This window comes from Crocuta crocuta, unplaced genomic scaffold, assembly GCF_008692635.1.
Source record: "Crocuta crocuta isolate KB4526 unplaced genomic scaffold, BGI_CrCroc_1.0 scaffold155, whole genome shotgun sequence".
In the NCBI taxonomy this organism is placed as follows: domain Eukaryota; kingdom Metazoa; phylum Chordata; class Mammalia; order Carnivora; family Hyaenidae; genus Crocuta; species Crocuta crocuta.
In genome coordinates, this window is record NW_027530365.1 from 1,421,348 (window position 1) to 1,442,515 (window position 21,168).

At 40.4% G+C, this 21,168-nt stretch overlaps 1 protein-coding gene across 1 annotated transcript in view; it reads right to left on the bottom strand.

Moving 5' to 3' along the window:
- Positions 1-21,168, bottom strand: part of JAK1 (Janus kinase 1) — a 125,499-nt gene that overhangs the window by 103,825 nt on the left and 506 nt on the right. The window lies entirely within an intron of this gene.

The following is a 21,168-nucleotide window of genomic DNA, read 5'->3' on the forward strand; positions in this document are numbered from 1 at the left end:
TCATGGAAGTCAAAAGGTCTCTCCAATATGACATCAAAAGTAGAAATGTTTGACAAATGTGAATACACAAAAATCTAAAACTTCTCAATCCAAAGACCCTAAATATATAAGCAAACAAGCTGAAGAAAAATATTTGTACTATATATGACAAAAAATTAATATCCTGTATACGTTTATAGTTTTTTTTAACAAAAAACAAGAACACACACACACACACACACACACACACACACACACACCAGTAATAAAATAGGCAAAGGCCTTGACAGGCATCCACAAAGAAAATGCAAATTCTCAAGTATGAAAAAAAATCTAGAGAGTAAAATATAAATTTACCATTTATTACTAATAGATTGTCAAATTTTTAAAGATTACAATATCCACAAATTGATTGGATGTGATGAAGCAAGAACTCTCATTTAGAAATATAAACAGCATGTCAGCTTTGGAGAACAGCACATGTACTTTGACCTAGCAATTCTACTTCTAGGAATTTCTTCTAAGCAAATAACAATGATAAATAAGATTTAACTACAAGGATTTTCCTCATAACGCTCTTTAAAATGACTAACAGAACAATCTTAAAACGTTCATCCAGGAACACAGAACTGTGGTGAAGCCACCCAAGAGAATTCTATGCGCGCGCAGAATTCTATACACACACACACACACACACACACATACATGTTTGTGTGTGTGTGATTACTGAAAAATGGAATGATATTCCTAATGCATTAATAAATGAAAGGTTATAAAACATCATGCAGTATATGATTACCATTTATGATGGGAATACACACATAGGATTGAGAGGATATTCACTAAAATATTAACAATGGTTATAAGATTCCAAGTGTCTTTTATTCTTTCCTCTTATTCTAAATCTTCAATAAATAGAAATAACTTTTGCAAAAAGCAGTGAACATAATTCCTTAAAAATATAAATAACTTCCAAGGAAGGGAGACAGTAGCCAATAATACTTTATGTGCAGAGCAACTGACCATCTCCCCAGACCTACCTGGTGCCTCAGGCACACAATACACCCAACCATTCCATCCTCATCCCAAGACAGGGACAAGAGCAGATAAGGATGGGCAGAATGCCTAGTCTCACACCACACCATGACCCTGTGCCCTAGTATGTGGCTTGGAAAACACTGGATTTGAACAGCCCAGTACCACATAGGAAAAATGGGAAGCGATCTCCTTCACTTACATAATACCCACTATATTAACAAGATGGCAGCTCAAAAAAGGTTTGGGAGTAGTAAGAACTATCTGCAATGCAAAATAAAAATAAGTGCATGCCAATGTATGCAAAATAGTGCAAACCTCCTGGAGAGCAATTTTCCATTTTAATAAAATGATACATACACTTATCTTTTAATCCAACAATACGAGCAATTTTCCATTTTAATAAAATGATACATACACTTATCTTTTAATCCAACAATACCATCTGGGAATTTGTCCAACCTTGTACATATGAGGTTATATGAAGAAGCACTGTTTGCAACAGCAAAAATGTGGAAACAAAGCAAATATCCAGAAAAATGGGGATGGTTAAGTAAACCATGGTACAGTCACACATTTGAAAACTCTGGAGCTCTAATACATACACACATATACATATGCACACACACCCTTGCATGCATGCATGTAAATAAGGAAATACTCAATGTCCTAATAAGAAAAGTGAGACGGATGTGCTGTAAGAAGAAAAAAGCAAAGTGCTGAACAGTGTACAGACAGGGAAAACATATACTTGTATTAAGTGTATCTGAACACAAGAAATTAATAAAGGAGAATACTTAAGTAGGCAGGGAAGGAAGCTGACAGGAACAAGGATGGGAACGAGTTTTCTCAAGGATGGGAACGAGCTTTGTACCTTGTTATACAGTGCTTGGTTTTCTGACCCATATAGCACCCATGCCAAACAAAACATCAACACTACCACCCATGATGATGATGATGATGATGATGTTGCTGCTGTTGTTTAAAATGCTTGCCAAGAAAGCCTTGGTAAGAGGGACGTTTGCGACCCACAGTGAGGAACACTGGAGCTGAGCAATAAATCACCAAGGGCATAATCTTCTACTTCTCTGAAGGACAGAGGAAACCATTTACAGACCTCCTACCAGGGGCTGTGTTTTCTGTGTAAGTCATCTCATTTAATATTCAAATTAACCCTCAGAGGAATAACCAGTCCCATTTCTGCAAATAAGCAAATGGTGGTAAATAAGTAAATGACAAGGCATTAGGTAACTTGCCCAAGTCACAGGGCTAAGACTGCAATCTATGCTCTTAACCTGCTGAAACTCTCAAAGGGAAAATTTAGGTCTCAGTAAAAATAAATGTCAGCCATACACCCATAACTATACTTCCTTCCATGTGTTTCCTCTAATATTCTGTTTTCTATGTTTTGAGAATAAGTGTTTGTTAAATAAAGCAAATATCTGGGGTGCCTGGCTGGCTCAGTCAGTGGAGTGTGTGACTCTTGATCTTGGGGCTCCCCATTAGGTGGAAAGAATACTTAAGAATTTTTTTAAATCTTTAAATAAAAAATATAAAGCAAACATTCTACACTAAACAAAAGGATGTTCTTTATTTTCCACTTACTGAGCACCAAAAAAGTTAGTTACAGGTAATGTTATCAGATGTATTTTTCCTTCATTGGGGATGAACTATGGAAATGCATGCAAATAATGAACCTCACAGGAACCATAACTCATCTTTTGCAATATGATGAAATAATGCTACCTCAGAGGAAGGAAGGAAAGAAATAGCAACTAACAGCTATTGGGCACTTATATATACCAGTCACCATTCTAAGTGCTTTAAATATAGGACTCACTTAATTCTCAGAACAATCCTATGAGGTAGGTACTATCACTATCTTAGTTTTCCAGAGAAGTAAAGTGAGACAGAGAAGTTAAATAACTTGCCCACGGAGACTGTCCTGCCATACTGCCTACACTATTCCCCACTATACAGTACTCTCCCCACACACCATGTGCAGGCTGCAGTAACTGAAGATGAACCAGACGACAGCTTCCCTCGCAAATCAGTGAATGATCTGTAATCCTATGTATTTAAGTGTATATGTTCTCTTATTCCAAGAGAAGGAGGCTTCAATTGACTGCCAAATGGATCGATGAAATTTAAAAAGAAGATTTAAAACCCCTGACTTCAGAGGTTTGGGCTATAGTCCAAGCAAGACATAAAATCTAAAGAAAGGCAGCAGGAGTGGGGATAGAAAGGAGAGATGAGAGCTGTGTTTCTTACTCGATTCCATGAGTAAAGTGTTAAGTGATGCACTGATTCCATGATCACGTGTACCTGGAAAACAGTTAACTGAGTAGCATTCAACAGCTGCTTTACCATAAGACTTCTTGAGACATTAGAATGTTAACATACATTTTGGTTCTCCAAGAAAAGGATAAGCTAAGCAGCATCTAATCCCCAAATTTATTTGACCATGAAATTTTTTCTTCTAAGAACACCTTCAGAACAAACATACTCAGGGATACACTGGATTAAAAGGATATTTAAAAGTTAAAAATCATCAGACTTGGTGACTAATAGCCCATGAGAGGGGGGTCAAAAAAGCCCCAGGGTTGAGCTTAGATGACCAGTGAAGGTGATAGGAGAGGGAGGTTAAGAAAAAGGAAAGTTTTTAAGGGAAAAGATGAACTTGGTTTTGGTCCTGTTTGAGTTAGAATTGTCTAAAAACTGCCAGTTTACAAAGCAACTGAAACCAGGGTCTCTGAGAGAGAGCTGTACATCCACATGCACAGCGTTATATACAACAGCGAAGAGCTGTAAGGCCACCCAAGTGTCCACTGACAGATGAATGGATAGACAAAGTGTGGTATATACATTCAACAGAGTATTAATTCAGTTTTAAAAAGGAAGGAAATTCTGAAACATCCTACAACATGGATGAAGCTTGAGGACATTATGCAGAGTGAAGTAAGCCAATCACAAAAGGACAAATACTGTACTGAGGGAGTTCCGGGCAGACTGCCCTAAAATGTGCCACTCTGGCCTATTGGTTATTTTGAATTAAAGTTACTTTAAAAATAGCCAGTACAAGGAGGACACTCTGACCCCCTGTACCCCTGAAAGCAGGGCATAAATTCCCCATATGAAGGGCACCTTCCTCCTTGCACCTACAGGGTAGAAAGCATCCTTATTGCCGGAAATAGGAAATCCCAGGGTGAAAAAGGCTATATAAACATAACGTGTTACTTCTTCATTAATCTGCTACCCCAAGCCCAAACTTCTCTGTCTTGCCAGTTCTTCACAAATTTATTGTTTAAGGTATAAAAAGTTGCCTGCTTTGGTCACTTCCTTGAATCTCATATTTTTATGAGCTTTCATATGTACAAAATTAAATCTGTTTTTCTCTTGTTGATCTGATATCAATTTAATTATTAGACCGGCCAAAGAACCTAGATGAAAGGAAAAATTTTCCATCTCTCATATGAGGTAGCTAGAGTAGTTAAGATTCATAGAGACAGAAAGAATGGTGGCTGCCAGGGGATGGAAGAGGGGGAGAATGGAGGCGGGGGTAGTACATTTAATTGGGAATATAGTTTTAGTTTTGCAAGATGAAGAGAGCTCTGGAGACAGGCTGCACAACGATGTGAATGTACCTAATACCACTGAACTTAAAAATGGCTTGGATGGTAAATTTTATGTGTGTTGTGTAGACATGTTAGGTCATTGTGAAAATGTTATGATAGACATCTATTATCTTTACCTGTCTAGAAATCTCTCATCCCATGTGGTTCTGTTAGGACTACAGTTCAGGCAGTGTCCTGCCTGACCCCCATCCATGATCCAGGCCTGACCACCCAGTGTCTACCTACAGGACAGAGGAGTGACGCAAGCAAGAGACCCTCAGGGAGATCTGATGAATGGAAGCCTAAAGAGTATCACCTTGGGGAAGCCAGTTCTTCTCTTTCAAGCCACTTGGAGAAAACTTGACTATTAGCAAGAAATGAGACCAATGAGAGAAACAGAGACAGGATCCTAATGAAGGGATCATGCCTTGACATCACTGAAGCTCATGGATTCTCCCCCCATCCCCCGCCTCACTAAAAGGCTCTAGTTATATGGGCCAATAAACCTCAACATCTTTGGTAAGTCATCAGAGGGAATACAGAAATCCAAAAGAAAAGCAAAACCATGATGAGCTATATAGGTCCTTGTGTAAGATTTCTCTCCGTAGCTCCATTTGGAATTTTATCTGCAGTATCACATTCCTTTAGTAGAACAGTAGTACACAATCCCATAATTTTGTGAGTATGATTTCAAATTTAACATCATCTTTCCAGTTGGTAAATACATCATTATGTTAGGCCTCTACTATTACATTTATGAAGAAAAAACATAATTTAAAAAAAAATCATTAAACCTACACGATTATATACAGAAGGAGAGACTTACAAAGCATTAAAGGTTTAGACAGAAAGAGACTGCATTAGAAATATTAAGGTTTCTAAATTACCTGAAGTATAACATAGAAAAGAGTGCCTACAATATTACCCTGAAATGGAGGCTTTGGAAGGAACACGCTAACACTAAAGTCAAAGAACAGGAAGATAATACACAGATAAGATCTCTCATCTGTGCTGAAAGAACTTCGCCCTTTATCAGGTCTTCAACTCAGTGCTCCATTAACTACAGGTTCCCTTGGTTTGGTTTTCACTAATTATTTACACAGTTTAATTTTATCAAATATAAATCTAATCAAAAAATTTAGGACTCCCCAGGTATAAGGACTCTCTTGTATGAATCAGGAGGCACGGAGAAAGGAGCAAATAAAGAGAAAAGAAATTACTGTGCCCAGCATGGTGTTGGCTCTGCAGGCTTTGTCTGACTTATGCACAGAGGCTACCTGAAAAGCTGTCATGCTAGGAATTAATGTCAAACCAGTTTCACATCTAGAATCTGAAAGGTTCATAGCTGCACAGAGATGCCTGAAGCAAAATCTTAAAAGTGTACTGTGCTCCCCAGGGAATGCAGTTATGAGCTTGTTGTAGCAAGCCTTTGCGAAGGTAAACCAGCCTTGCCTAGTTCTCTGAAACAGACCCAACCAATAAAATAACTTCAGAACACTGAGCATACTATCCATGTGAAATCTTGATAACCACTGATCAGTAACGGATCTGTCTTCTGAAATTGCTTTTGGGTGTCTCTCTGTCATGAAAGATTAGCAGGAAGTATTTTAACCACAAGAGGGGGGAAAAGAAGACCCTATTTTACTTGGAACTTTCCAAGGTTCACTACAACACACCTGGTGAACACAAAATGATAAAACCTGTCTCTTCCGAGGGATTATCTTCCCGCTACTTAAGGTGGCTTCCACCTCACACCTTTAGTGTAAATCTTGGAATGTCTGCGGTACTCCGGGGACAATCTAACCATTAGAAACACTGCTCAGGAATCCGAAATCCCAGAACCACACGTTCCCCAAAGAACCTACGGGAACCTGCTGCTGTAGGACGCCACTGGGCAGATTTAGGACGTTTCCACTAGGGCGCGGCACATGCTTTTTACACCATGACATAAATAAGTATCCAAAATCTTAAAATATGAAAAAAACTTTACAAAGCAAAACCATTTACAGCCTCCTAAGGAAACAATCAGAAAAGTACACAAAAATGGAGGAACAAAGATGTTTTCAACAGGATTACTTACGGTAGGAAAAACAATGTATGTTGCACTTTAGACAGAAAACTATTTACCATAAAGCATTATGTCACTCTGACCAAAATTATGAGAAATCACTTGGTGGGAAAAAAAAACCAGATTACAAAACAGCATTATGTTCTATGATCTCCTTGAATTTGTTTTAAATTTATAGGTCCATTATGCATGAAACAAAATCTCATGTTAGTTACTACACTAAAGTAGTAACAAAAATGTTTATGTGAGCGACAGGTCTTGGAATTTTTATTTACTTAATTTTTCTAAAATTCAAGCATAGTATTTGTTTTAATTTCTTTAAAATGCTAAGTAAAATTTTAAAAGAAGAATTCAGGTGCTGTATATAGCGAGTTTCAAGTGACTGGAACATAGCGCCAATATGAGGCTGACATCAAGAACAGGTCATTCTGACTCAGTTATGTGATTAGGGCCTTGAGTGTGACCAGAAGACAGCGGGCATAAATTCCAAGGGGGCAACAGAGGAGCCAGTGAGCAGGTGAACTTGAGCGGACTACAACCAGGGGAGGCATTACAGGTTGTGCTGATCCCCCAAACCAGTCAGGAGCAGTCAAGTGCAGCCCTGGGGCACAATGGAAGAGCACAGGGCTCGGGACTAGCTCCTAACCACTTCACTTCTCTGACTGCCTTACGTCTCAAATGAAAGTTATACAGAACACCTTTTTATCTAGAATGACCTCTGCACACTTGTTATTGTTGTTCTTAATATTAACTGTTACCTCCATTAAGGTCTAACAGGGGATGCTTTGTAAAGTGGCTTTTCTCCTGATAAAAGGAACATAAAAAAATGCCAGTCAAAACATTCAAATTCTAACTTACACAACACAAACCCACACTTAGCGGCTTATAATTGGCATTCACGTGTTTAATAATACTTATTGACCATCTGTTCCGCAGCAGAGACAGAGCTGGACTAGGACTAAAGGATAATCAAGAGGGACTTGGTCCCTAACCTCTGTAACTTGCAATGTGGCAAGAGCCAAAGAGAGCAGCGTGATCTCTCTTCTCCCACAAGCCACCGCACTTCACAATGTCCAATGTCCAATGGCTAGACCCTACATAACCCCAATTTCTCTTAAATAATCTCTAAATCTTTCATCCACAAATACATCTTAAACTTCTCTAACTATTTCAACAAACGGGCATTTAGTTTCTTAAGTTCTATATGTAAATACTTTCTATATCATTTTACCACTCAATCACAAATTCCACATGAGGCTATATTTTAAAAATAACACAAAGGGGCGCCTGGGTGGCTCAGTTAAGTGTCTGACTTTGGCTCAGGTCATGACCTCGTGTTTCCATGAGTTTGAGGCCCACATCGGGTTCTCTGCTGTCAGTGCAGAGCCTGCTTCAGATCTTCTGTCTGTCTGTCTCTCTCTCTGTCCCTTCCCCACTCACTCTCTAGTTCAAAAATAAACAGTTGAAAAAATAAATAAAAAAAATAAACTCAGAGTGTTGGCCCACCAAGGTCTTGGGCAAGTCACACGAATGCTCTCATTCTTAGTTTTCTCATTATAAAACCAGGGAAGTATCCCTGGGTGACTACAATTTCTTCGAACTCTTACAATTATTATAAGATTTTATGATCACTATGTACTACAAACCTTTAAACGATGCCAATTAGGAAATGTCTATAAACTCAGAACCCAATATGCTGGGTTCGTGGCAGACCTGTCTTCCTGATTCCTTAAAACCATTAGAGCTATCACTTCTAACCTGGGAAAAGTAAACAAGACTCCAAGCCAAGAAAGAACTCGTTTGACTGCTTTCCTTGCCTTCCAATAATCAAAGCAATATTCTCTAAGTGTCTGGCTCCCAACTGCTTATGTCTAGCATAAGCAGTATTTTCATCTGCTAGGTAACTGTGTGGCAATATCCCTCCTTCTATGTTACCTGACTCTTACTGCATTGATTTTTTTTTTATTGAGCTGTATCGAGCATACAGAAAAGTATAAAAAGCCATCAATTTTTAAAGAGGACTAAATAGGTCTCTTCATAGGGTTCCTAGCTCCTAGTCTGTACCAAACACAATGGTGGTGGTTGGGGATACAAAGGTCAGGCACAGATGAGAACAGACAGCTAAGCAAATAAGTGTAATAATGTGTATAAATTTCAAAATGTGCCTAGTTCAGGCATGACATATAAGCCTTTCAAGTGTATCAATGCAGGTAATACATTCAAATATACTGGTACCCTCTAGTTTATAAAAGTTTTTGCCTTTTTGAAAATTTCCAAGTTGGCTGTCTGAAATTTCAAGCACATTTTCCCCCAACACGCACTGCTATAAATGTGGCTAGGTTTCCAAGCCAGCACACAAAAGACCAATTTAACACATATGGTAACTGAAACACTATACATGTGCCCTGTGAAAGGAGCCAAAGAGAACTGTGAGTGATCTTGTCACCTTGAAAGCTGGAGCTTAAGGGAAAGCAGAGTAGGTTAATACGGGGTGCAGATGGAGTGGTGAGGAGGTACCTGTCGGCTTTAAGGCAACTCATCTCAGGAATTCTGAAACCAAGGGTCCAGGAGTCCTCCCTTCAATCAAATCCAGATTCCTCCACTTAAAAACAAGGTGCCTTTAGAGGCAACTGGGTGGCTCAGTAGGTTGGCTCAGGTCATGATCTCACGGCTTGTGAGTCCAGCCCCACACTGGTCTCTCTGCTGCCAGCAATGCTGCCAGCACAGCGCTCACTTCAGATCCTCAGTTCCCCTCTCTCCTCTCTCTCTGGCCCTCCCCCTCTCATGTGCATTCTCTCTCTCTAAAATAAACATTTTTAAAAAAAAAAGAAAGAAAGAAAACCTGGGTGCCTTTAAACATAATCATTCTTAGCCTCAGTGCACTGACCTGACTGTCTGGCATGGAGTAAGCATTCAATACACAGTAAAGCAGTTTATACATTTTTTTTTTTTATCTGCTTGAGACTATATATGGCTTTCATCTTCCTTAGCATAACCCATAGCTGGGTTTATCATTCATTATTAGGAAATGTCCAGTTTCCACATAAAACAAAGTCAGGTTTTTTTTAAGTGTTTAGACAAGAAATGTACAAGGAAGAGCCCCATGGAGAACAAATGAGAAAAAGGACAGCCTGAGTTAAAATTGAGTAATTAAAAAAGGACAGAAGATAGAGGGAAAAGACACAGCTATAATGCTCAGAAGATTCTCCTGTTAAGAGAAGACATGGCAGGGAATTACAAGGAATTTCCAGTGACTTATGGTCTGTCTACACAATGAGGAAAAGACAGGAGCGATAGTAAACAGTAGTGACAAACCCTCATGGTATACATACACACATGCACATGCGTGCTCATGTAATCCTTACAACCTAAAAACTATGTGCTATTATTATCCTCCTTTTACACAGGAGGAAACCAAGACACAAAGAGTGTGAATAACTGGCCCAGGATCAAAAAGCTAGTAAAATAAAGCAGAGTTCACCACAGACTCTGGTTCCAGATTTGGAAGTCTGAGCCACTATGTTATACCAATGTTTTTGTAGCAGTGGGAAACCAGCCATTTGCATTAGGGGGTTTCCTGAATCACAAGTTCATAACTTGAGTGTGATCTATCAATAAAGTTCCCATTAGTAAACATGTAAACATTACATAATCATTTACACATTCCCTGGCAATTTTCAGTATCTGGAGTGGGAGTGGGTAACTAACATTTATTAAATGCTGCTGAATTCCAGGTGCTGTCTGAAGGTATTCCATATGTCCCGCCTCATTTAACCTTCACAAAGCCACCTTTGTGATAGGCACTATTAAATCCATTTTACAGCTGAGAAAAACTGAGGATCAATTATGAGCCCAAAGCCACGGAGCTAGCCATGGCAGAGGACAGCCTCAGACCCAGTTCTTCCTGGGTCCAAGTCCAGCCTGTTTTTCACAACACGTCTGGTATACTGAGACACAAACCTGTAAACATGGAACGTATTATATAATAACCAGGTAATAAAAGGTAACAGTAAACCAAGTCTGATTTACACTGTCCAAAATATTTCACAAGAAAGTACTGAACTCTGTTCAGGACAGCTAAACGAACCCAGGTGCCTGTTTCACCCCCAGCCCCTCACGGAAAAATCCTCTTGGATCCTCTTTATTACTTAGGATCTAACAATACCAAACACAATACGGGTGCGTAGAGGCACTTCTCCAAGAGGCAAAAACTGCTTCAGAAGCACTAGGCTATAGAATGGGACAGAAACAAGTTCCATAGGTTTAAATGCCAATGTCAGCAAAAACGAAAAACAGCACACACACACCCCCAAAGAGACAAGTGACAAGGCAGTAGAAAGTGTTCTTTTAAGAGAAGGGTTTTCCAGTTATACCTCAGTAAAGCCGGGATTAGGGGAGAAAGAGTAGAAAGGGTGTTTATCTGTTTTAATGCCACAGGGCTTCAAATTTGAATGTCAGGTCTGCCTTTATTAGCTCTGTTTGTTCATCTGGAAAATGATGCTGTTAAGACCCAACTCTCTATGAAAAGATTAAACACCAGATACAAAGCACATACAAGAGCTGACATAAAAGTCCACTAGTCCTGAGTTTCATTCTCTTGCCCCCTCTCCTTCCTGTTGACAAAGATGTGCTACATACACACCCACAAACCTAGGGGACAACCTGCCCCAAGCACACGTTAATCGAAAGACTACCAAACACTTATAAAGAGCTCTTTTCATTTTCCACCAAACCCACATCATGTTTCCCATGTTGCCCCAGAGCCTTTTTGCCTGTTTCTTCTCAGACATTTATCTCTTCTGCCATCTTGGTGTCACTTCAGGATGGTCACACTAAGGGGCTACTATTATTATTTATAACTCTATCACCAAAAAAGATGTTGAGGCTACCTACATAAATATAAAAGCCACATACAACAACCATTAATTAAAGGAAGATTTAACACATGTGACAAGTGATCTGCTGGGAGACTGAGGCAAGGACATTAGTGTCAGAAAGAATGGACAGCAACCTAAAATGAGCAAAGAGCTTGGCCCCGAGCTTTCGGGCAAGGAAACATTATGAACTAAAGAGCATTCGTTACTCTTTTTTATAAAAGGAAACTAACAATTCCTAAAGAGGAACATCAGTAATTTGCCTAAATGTATTTATCTAAGTTCAATATGGACACGACCAAGAGCACAACTAATGGCTTCCAAAGTACCCAATCTTTCACAAAACTGTACCTCTTCATAGAAGACTCGAGAACTAAACTGACCAAATTCCCATCAGCAAAACATTCTCATTTACGTCTACAAACTGTATACATCTACACAGGACTTAGCATTTATTCCCAATAAACACCCACGTGCCCACTGAGAAAGGTCATATCGTAGTGAATGAGACCGTTCCTGGCCTCTAAGACCTTGGGACTGTACAGCAGACGCCAGTCTGCTAAAGACGGAGGCACAAGGCGGAACACGATGCCCTCAGCACCAAAGCGTTACATGTATACAGACTTCTTGTCCGGGATGAGGGGGAGGGTAGGGACATTTGAAGGGGCCTTGAAAGGTACAGACTTTTGGCAGACGGAGACAGGAGGATGGGCAAAGTGTGTTAAAAAAGAAGGCTGCAGGGGCGTCTGGGTAGCTCTGTCGGTGCCCCCGACTCTGGATTTCAGCTCAGGTCGTGGTTTCACAGGTTCGTGAGATGGAGCCCGCATCAGGCTCTGCACTGACAGTGGGGAGCCTGCTTGGGATTCTCTCTCTCCTCTCTCTCTGCCCCTCCCCCCAATCCGTGCATGCACTCTGAATGAATGAATGAATGAATGAATGAATGAATCAACTTTAAAAAAGAAGACTGCAGAAAAGCAGAAGAAATGTCTGAGGCCAAATGCAATACAGTAAATAGTCTATTTTGGCAAGGTGCAGAGGAAGAGAAACGGGAGAGGAAGCTGAAAAGCTGAGGACTTATCACAAGGACCCTTGAATGCCACAGTAAGGTGGAGTTTAGACTATTTTCTGTAGGCAGTAGGGGCTTCCGAAAGCTGTGGTCAGGGAAATTCTATGACCTGAATAACCCAGCTGCAAGAAGATTATTCAGTATCTGTGTGAAGGACAGACTGGAGGGGAAGGGCTGCAGTCAGGAGGCTACATTAGAGATTGCTGGGATCATCAAGCAGAAGAAAGGTAGCTTGCAGCAGGGACTGCTAAGCAGTGAAAAGGTGCAAATACTGGGAGGGAGCACTGAGGGCTGGGCAGACTGCTGGGTGTGGGGTAGGGAGAAAGGCAAGGGAGAAGTCAACATGAGTCTAAGCAGGAGTCAGCAAACTTTGGTCCACTGCCACTTGTTCTGTACAGCTAAGAAGCCATATGAGTTTCCGCATTTTAAAGTGGTTGGGAAAAAATATTTCATGACAAGTGAAAATTCAAATTGCAGGGTCCATACATAAAATTATATTGGAACGTAGCCAGACTCACAGCTTTATATATTGTCTACATTTGCTTCAGTTCTACAAGAGAATTGTATAGCTGCGACAAAGGCAGCATGGCCCTGAAAGCTGAATTTATCTACTGCCTTTTCCTTCATGGAATAAGTTTTCTGACCGCTGGTCTAAAGTGTTGAGGGTGGTGGACAGAGATGGTATTAAGAGAATAGAGAAATCAATCACTGACAAGGCAGGGTCAGAGAGACGGATACCGAGTTTGAAGCAATTAAATGGGAGGTGTCACTAAGCCATCCAGGGAAAGGAGCCCAGCACGGAATGGAAAGACCGTTCCTAATGGGGCCTAGGCCTCTGCTGTTGCCCTGCCTGGCTCTTCCTCCAGATCCTAACATGCCCTGGCTCCTGTTTATTACTAAGGCCTGAGCTCAAATGTCACCTCCCAGGAGGAAGCCCCTCTCCCAGCCACTTAAGCATTCTCTACTCATTAACTTATTTTCTTTATTGCACTTATCACCACCAGAAATCATCTCATTTACGGAGACATTTAACATCTTGGAGTGTGGCTCCTTAAGGAGAGGCCTTTCCTCTGGTCTAAAGCATCCCGGTGCCTCGAAATAACACCTAGGGCTGCTCAACAACTGGGGCTCAGGTGAAAGCAAGCCATCTGCACAGTCGCAGGAACAAAGACTTGCCATTCACAGAAGCTTGGGGAAAAGTCTTCGCTGGGGGAAAGGGAGAGAGGAGAGGAGAAGACACCAAAGAGAAGAGAGCAAAGACAGAGCGAGGAAGGAGAGTTACAGGAGCCAGACAGCAGTGGGGCTGCGGACATCTTTCAGGGAGGGGCTAAACAGCATCAAATGTTTTAGATAACAAGGGCAGAAGAAAGGTGTCAAAAATGTGACAGCAAGAAGGTCATCGGTGACCTCAAAGAAGTCTCAAGAGTGTGGGGGGTGGCAGTCAGACTGCCAAGAATTAAAGCATGAGTGAGTGAGAGGAAGGGAAGGCTTTCAATGCATTTGGCAGAGAGAGAAGAAAGATGCCCCAGGGACAGTGGCAACGGGGGAATCCTTTCTTTTTTTTCCTACAAGGCTTCAGGTCCCATCATGTCACTGCCCTCTTTCAAAGCCTTCAGTTTCCCCTGGTATGTTACAAGGCCCAAAGTAATACGACCCAGAAGGACCCTGCTTGATCAGGTGCCTCCCAACCTTACAAGCCTACATCTTTGTCCCCCCGTTCCAGCTGCAGTGCTGGTTCCACCTCAGGTCCTTTGCACATGCTATCTCCTTTAGCTGGAAAAACCTCCTCATCCCCTTAGCCTAGCTAACTCTTTCACCCTTCAGATTTCAATGTTTAAAATTTTTTAAATGTACCATGAAGACCCCCTCTTCTTACTGCCTGTCAACCTCTGTAGCAAACTAAAACATCTCTCCCGATACTTCACATAATTTTAACAAATGGTTTATAATTGTTGAATTATTGTGTTCTCCACTAGCAAGGAAGCTTCCTGAGAGCAGGAATCAGGCCTATCTTGCTCTCACATAATACATATTTACAGATAATACTTAAATAAAGGAATAAACATGAGAACCGGAAAGCATTTATCAGTGAGTTTGTACATCTCAATCAGACTACTTCCTAAATCCACATCAAGAGGGCTTATAATTTACATACAGGCCAGTCTAGCTTTCTCTGACTCCCCCCTCCCACTAACCAACCTGCATGAATGGTCATTCTAAATAAGTAAAATTCTTTGGAGATGCCACCATACATGAAATGATTTTTCCAATTAGAACACTAACATACAGTGGTTAGCAGACTTGTCTAGTTTTACAGAATGGCTTTAACTGGAAAAACAACAACAAAGGGCCAGAATACTAAACTGAAGCATAATGCATCTTACTTCTTTAAGTCTGTGTTTTGGGAATTAGCCCTAAAGTGAGTTTGCAGGTGTACAGTAAGAGACCTAGTGCCTCTCTTTATTATATGACTCACATCTGTCTGCCTCCCTGGGTGCGCTCCTGTTCAATAACTACATTTTTCACTGGGAAAAGTATACATTTGGCAGACTGTTTTCTCCTTAATTTTTTCTTTTGTCTTTTCCCTTACCATAAGAGTTTTAAATTCTACTTATTGAAAAAAATTGCTATGAATTACAGCCTTGCTACAGCTTGAGCAAAGTAACTGCAAATAAGTCTGTAGATATAATTGTGCTTAATTGAATGAACTGTTGTCAGTTCTAACAGCCGTAAGCCCTTTAAATCGCCATTAAAAACATGAGCTGTGTTAATTACAAATTGTTCTTACCTATTTCTCCTTTATGTATGCCTTCAAACTTGCCTTAGTTACCCAATGTACCCAAAAATAATAAACCTAAATTTATTTTTTAAATACCTACAGGTCAACCTGTTCACCATTTGAGCCGGACTTCCCTTCCTGCTGCCCCTCCACAAATCTGAATTAGGAGTTTTACCAGAAGACAAGGAAAAGATACAACTAACTCCTTTGCTATCAAAGAATATGGGATGAAAATATCAAGAGCTCTTTTCCAGCCACCTGGCAACTGTTATTCTTGAGAAATTAAGTGCAATATAAACAGTACTGAGAAGGAACTAAAGGTATATTTAAAATACGATTAGGAGGAAGGGCTAACTTTTTGTATAATTTATATTTTTGGTAAGTCGTGCTTCTGGAAAGCACATATATGGAACTAGAAACTGATAAAACAAAATTCAGGAGAAAATGAATACATACTTCAGAGTTTCTTTTAACTCTTATAATTGCTTAAGTAGCAAAATTCCCTAACACATCATCTGACTTATAAGATTTTTAACTTGCACACAACACTGAAAACACCATTTTACAAACGGGTATGCCTGTGTTTCTGCCACTTCCTAAGTAAACTGAATCAGTAAGAGCAACACAGTACCTTTATATGGACCTTCCCAGAAAGTCTAATACATTCCTACCAAATTATATACTTTGCACGACCTTTAAAGTTAAATTAAAGGCATCTTTGTTTCTCATTTTTCCTTAAAAATACAAAACCTAATGTGTTATCTACTTTTGGTTCTGTCTACATAACACACTCTTCTAGATTTGAGAAACTGAATACTTTAAGCGCCTAAACTTTTTTGATTTATCCATTTCTAATTGAAGCCTTTCTAACATAGAATGTATCAGCTACTCTGTTTTGTATGTAATGGGTCACACTTCTGATATCTTTTCTTTTCTTTTTTTAAGTTTATTTACTTATTTTGAGAGAAGGGGGGAGGCACAGAGGGAGGGAGAGAGAGAGAATCCCCAGCATGCTCTGCAATGTCAGCCTGGAGGCCAATGTGGGCCTTGAACCCATGAACTATGAGATCATCCTTAGCTGAAACCAAGAGTCAGAAGCTTAAATGACTGAGCCACCCAAGCGCCCCTCCCTACCATCTTAAAGCATTCTAAATACAATTTAAGCTCTTCACTTTGTTTTTAACTAAACCAAAGGACTCACCAGTAAAAAAATAAATAAATAAAAACACAAATGTTCAGCTTACACCTTGTGCCTGGCACCATTCAAAAATCTTAAGGCATAGTCATTCAATTCTCAAAACTAGCTTAGAGGTAGGTACCATCTTTACTTTCTTTTTATTGATAAAGAAACAAGCTTAAGTTGCCCACATTGTCACAGCTTGGATCAAAACAAGCAGCCTGGCTACACTGACAAAGAAGGATTTACTTTTCTGCACATGTAAAATCTACAACTGAGAAACCCAGACTGAACAGCTCCACGGTTCTACTAGACTGTAAATCCTATAAGGACAAGGATTTCTGCATGCTTTTTTTCTGTTTATTCACTCCCTGAGATTCATAGCAAAGGCTCAACAAGTATTTACTGAATGAATAAAGGAATGAACAAAGTGTTGTGTGAATGTACTGTTAAATAAATTCAGTTACCGCAGATTAAAAATATCCCAACAAAGCCCAGCTCTGTCTTCTGGCTAGACTTAAAGAAATTTTCATTTTTCTTCTAAAGCAAGTCTTGCCTCCAGACTGGGCAATTTATTCACAGAGCACCAAAGATAAATTTGTGCCCACAGCCGGCTGCTAAGAATCACAGATCATAAAATCTTAGAAGTAAATATATCATAGAAATGAACTTCATGTTTTATGCTTGCTTGTTGCCTCAAACTACCAAAAAAACTGGGTGCACTTCAGAGGGAAGAATGCTCATAGGAAGTAGTTTCCTGCCCCTGAAACCCAGTCATTTCAACATGGCAGCTGTTTAAAACCCACGTTACTACCGCTGGGTTTTCGAGACAGGAAGCAATAGTGGCACACCTAGCTGAGTACAGGGGAGAGCAAGAGGCAGAGAGGAAACAACATGCCGAGTGAGAACATGGCTTGGAGGTTAGCCCACAAAGTATAAAAGGCAATGAACCATTTTTTCTAATGTCTCCTGTAATGTAATTTACCCGTACGTGGTGATTATCCAAAAAGAGAAAACGAAGGGCTTAGAAACAAATAGTGCCTTCTCTGGTCACCAGCTCCTCCCCCTTTTCCCATCATTAGCTCTTCTTCCAAGTTTAAGGACTCTTACAGAAAAGAAATTGACAAGAACCTGATGGTCTTTAAACCAGAAAGGGAGTAGACCATCGATGACTCTGAAGTTTATGTTGTTGTTGTTTTTTAATTTTTTTTTTAAGATTTATTTTGAGAGAGACAGAGTGTGAGCAGGGGATGGGCAGAGAGAGTGAGAGTGAGAGAGAGAGAGAGAGAGAGAGAGAGAGAGAGAGAGAGAGAGGCGGGAGAATCCGAAGCAGGCTCCAGGCTCTGAGCTGTCAACACAGAGCCTGATGCAGGGCTCAAACCCCTGAGACCATGACCTGAGCTGAAGTCGGATACTCAACTGACTAAGCCACCCATAAACTTCAGACTGAGCCTTCTGAAGTTTATGTTCTAATAAGAAATTACATTAAATAAATCCTTTACCCAAAATAATTAGTAACAATTCAATAATACCAAACCACTCAATCTTTTCACTCTATAACCTTAAGCTCTTTACTCCTCAACTACTAGTATATCTATCAATTTAAAAAATCATGTTTTCGTAACAATTATATTTGCGTGGCACTTCAGTTTCCATGCATTATTTAAATGATTTCCCGCCCAACAACTTTTTGAAATGAACACTTTTGTTTCCACTCTACAGATGAGGAAAATTGGAAACTGAAGGGAAGCTATTTGCCACGACAGAAGTCCACATCTTCTTGTTCCCTACCTGGCATTCCAAAACAGAATTTCTCAACCCCAGCGCTACTGACATTTTGAACCAGATAATTCTTTGTTCTATGGGGTTTCCCCATTATAGGAAGTTTAGGAACATCCCTGACCTCTTTCCATTAGATGTCAATAACACTGCCCCCTCCCATCCTACCCCCGAAGTTGGAATAACCAAAAGTGTCTCCAAAAGCTGCAAATATCTCCTCGGGCACAAAATCATATCCAGTTGAGAAATACTGGTCTAAAAGAATCTGAGAGGTTCTCTACGACAAGGCTCCATATACCACTGAGCCACAAGAAATCACAAAGCATCAGATACTGCCTGCTCAGGGACATTGAGTTAATTAACCAATTGCCCATTCACTTAAAACAACTCTTTAAAATGTGGAAATGAACAAGAAAAATGTCCTTGTATGAATATTTACATCTCAGATGATAAATTTTTTAAAAAGCATATAATTATCTATCTCATTAGAACACAAGGAAATACATAATAAGAAAACAAAATGATGTGCATGTGTTTAAGGGAATAAACACTTATCAGAGAAGTTAGAAAACACAGATTTTGGTCTTTGCTAATGAACCTTATTAACGCAGTTATATATCAGTGTTCTCTCTAGAAAAGTGAATATAAACCTACACACGCTCTCAATACTAGCTTCAGATGGGTTTCTGTCCATTTATATGCATGACCTAAGCTATTCAGAAGAAATTGAGTGATAACCTTAAAACATTACTAGAATTTGTGGTCTGCAGTTGAAACCACTAGTGTTTGTGAACCTAGAATCTAAACTGGCAGACCTAACAATCTGATTTAAAAGCACTCAATTTACGTTTCTTCATGCCATTTAACCCGAGTCCCTATTCCTACAACAGCAACTCCACCCTCAAAATTCCTTATATTTAGCAGCTTTTTAGCAAATGCCCGAATTGAAAAAATTTTGCAACCTAATTCATCTTAATCTGTAATGGGTGGATACCAAATGAACAGAAAGATGTCAGAAGTACGGCATTAACTAAACAGATACTAACACTGCTTAAATTATGGCAAATTGCAATGTAGTTATATAAGTTCTATTTTGGAAAGTGTCTGAATTATTTTATCTATATATATACAATTTATTTACCCTCCATCATTTCCTAGTAATTGTAATTAGCATATTGCGGAATGAGGAAACTAAACTGGCTTTTATTCAATGCAGAGTGTCACACTGCAACCCCTGAATTTAAAAATACATTTTTGTAGCTATTTATAAGATAGAGTGAAATTGCTTACTTAATATGATATGTAGAATTAAGAGGCTGTGATTATTTCCATTCACAATGTCCACAATCACTCAGATATGATGTACTTTAAACCTGATCTGGATCTACACATAGGATACGTTTTCTCCATAATACACAACACATTGGACCTCAAGTGTCTAGTAACCTTATGGCCTCCATGAACCTTCGCCACAAAGTACAAAAAAGAACACATTGATTCTTCAGTGAGAATGACTCCCTGGTCTTAGAAAACAGAGCCACCAAAAGCAAAAGCGAGAAACAGCACAAAATGGGGTTTTGGAAAGGGAAGAAACAAGGATTTAATCACTATAAAATGCTCATCTAAAAGAATTCTTTGCACTGTGTATATATATGCCCATGATCCTTTTCTTAAAAAATCGCTAACAAAGACTCCATGGTCACATCTCATTGTTTCTGCATTCTACTCCTCACTTAACTATCCAAGGTTTTTAACGCATATCCTCCCTGAAAGAAGCAATGACAATTTTATACCGCTGTGAACTACTGCTACTGAAAGAAAACCTCTGTGACTCAAGAAAGAAAGAAAGAAAGAAAGAAAGAAAGAAAGAAAGAAAGAAAGAAAGAAAGAAAGAAAGAGGAAAAAAAGAAGTTAACAGCATGTATTCACCCGGGGCTTAAAGACAGACGGCTCACAGCCACGTATTAGAGAAGCGGCAGGGTCCTTTTCCCAACGGACACACAAGAATTCACAGAGAATACAGTGTTTTAAAAACGTGGACACCTGCCAATAATCACACCTTTTATCTCGTCTCCCTAAGGAGGCTCCTTGGTGAACACATATCCAAGGAGCCCACATCCCTAGAACCTTGAGAGATGACTTGAGACGGGTGTTTACTAGTCCCGCTAAAGGGACGTCTCCCTTTGATGCTTGGCGACCACGCGCGAACGGGGTCTGCGGAGTAAGAGAGGAGGCCGGAGCCCAGCCCTAGTTTCAGTTATTCAGTCCCATTATAGGAGGATTCGCACTTCCCCCAGGGGCTCTCTCTCACGGTTCCTCTTCCCCGGCCCTCTCGCCCGGGATGCATCTTCGCCCTCCTCTCGGGCTGCCTCAGCTCTGGTGCGAAAAGACCTTAAGGGGGAGGGGGCGTTTCCTGAGTCCACGGACGCCCCCTCCTTGCCCCAAATACGGCCCCAAATCTCACAACTTTCCCTCGCTGAGATGCCAAAGGAAGACAACAGCGAAGACCCTCGGCCTCCGTCCTGAGGCCAGAGAAAACCTCTTCCCGCCCCCCACCCCAACAGCAATTCTGCCAGAGTGCTGGCGGTCAAGTTCTCGGTGCAAGAGCGAGGGACGTCTGACCTCAAGCCCGCGCCTGTATCTCAGGGTGGTATAAACAGGATGTCAGCGCGTTCCAGGCTTGTTTATGAAAACTTGGTGTGTGCTCTGGGGGAGGGGGCGACGAGACTTAACCTTCCCCCCCCATCCTGGCGCGGGGCTCCCGCCCCCCAACCTCCCCCCCCCCGGGCGGCCCCCC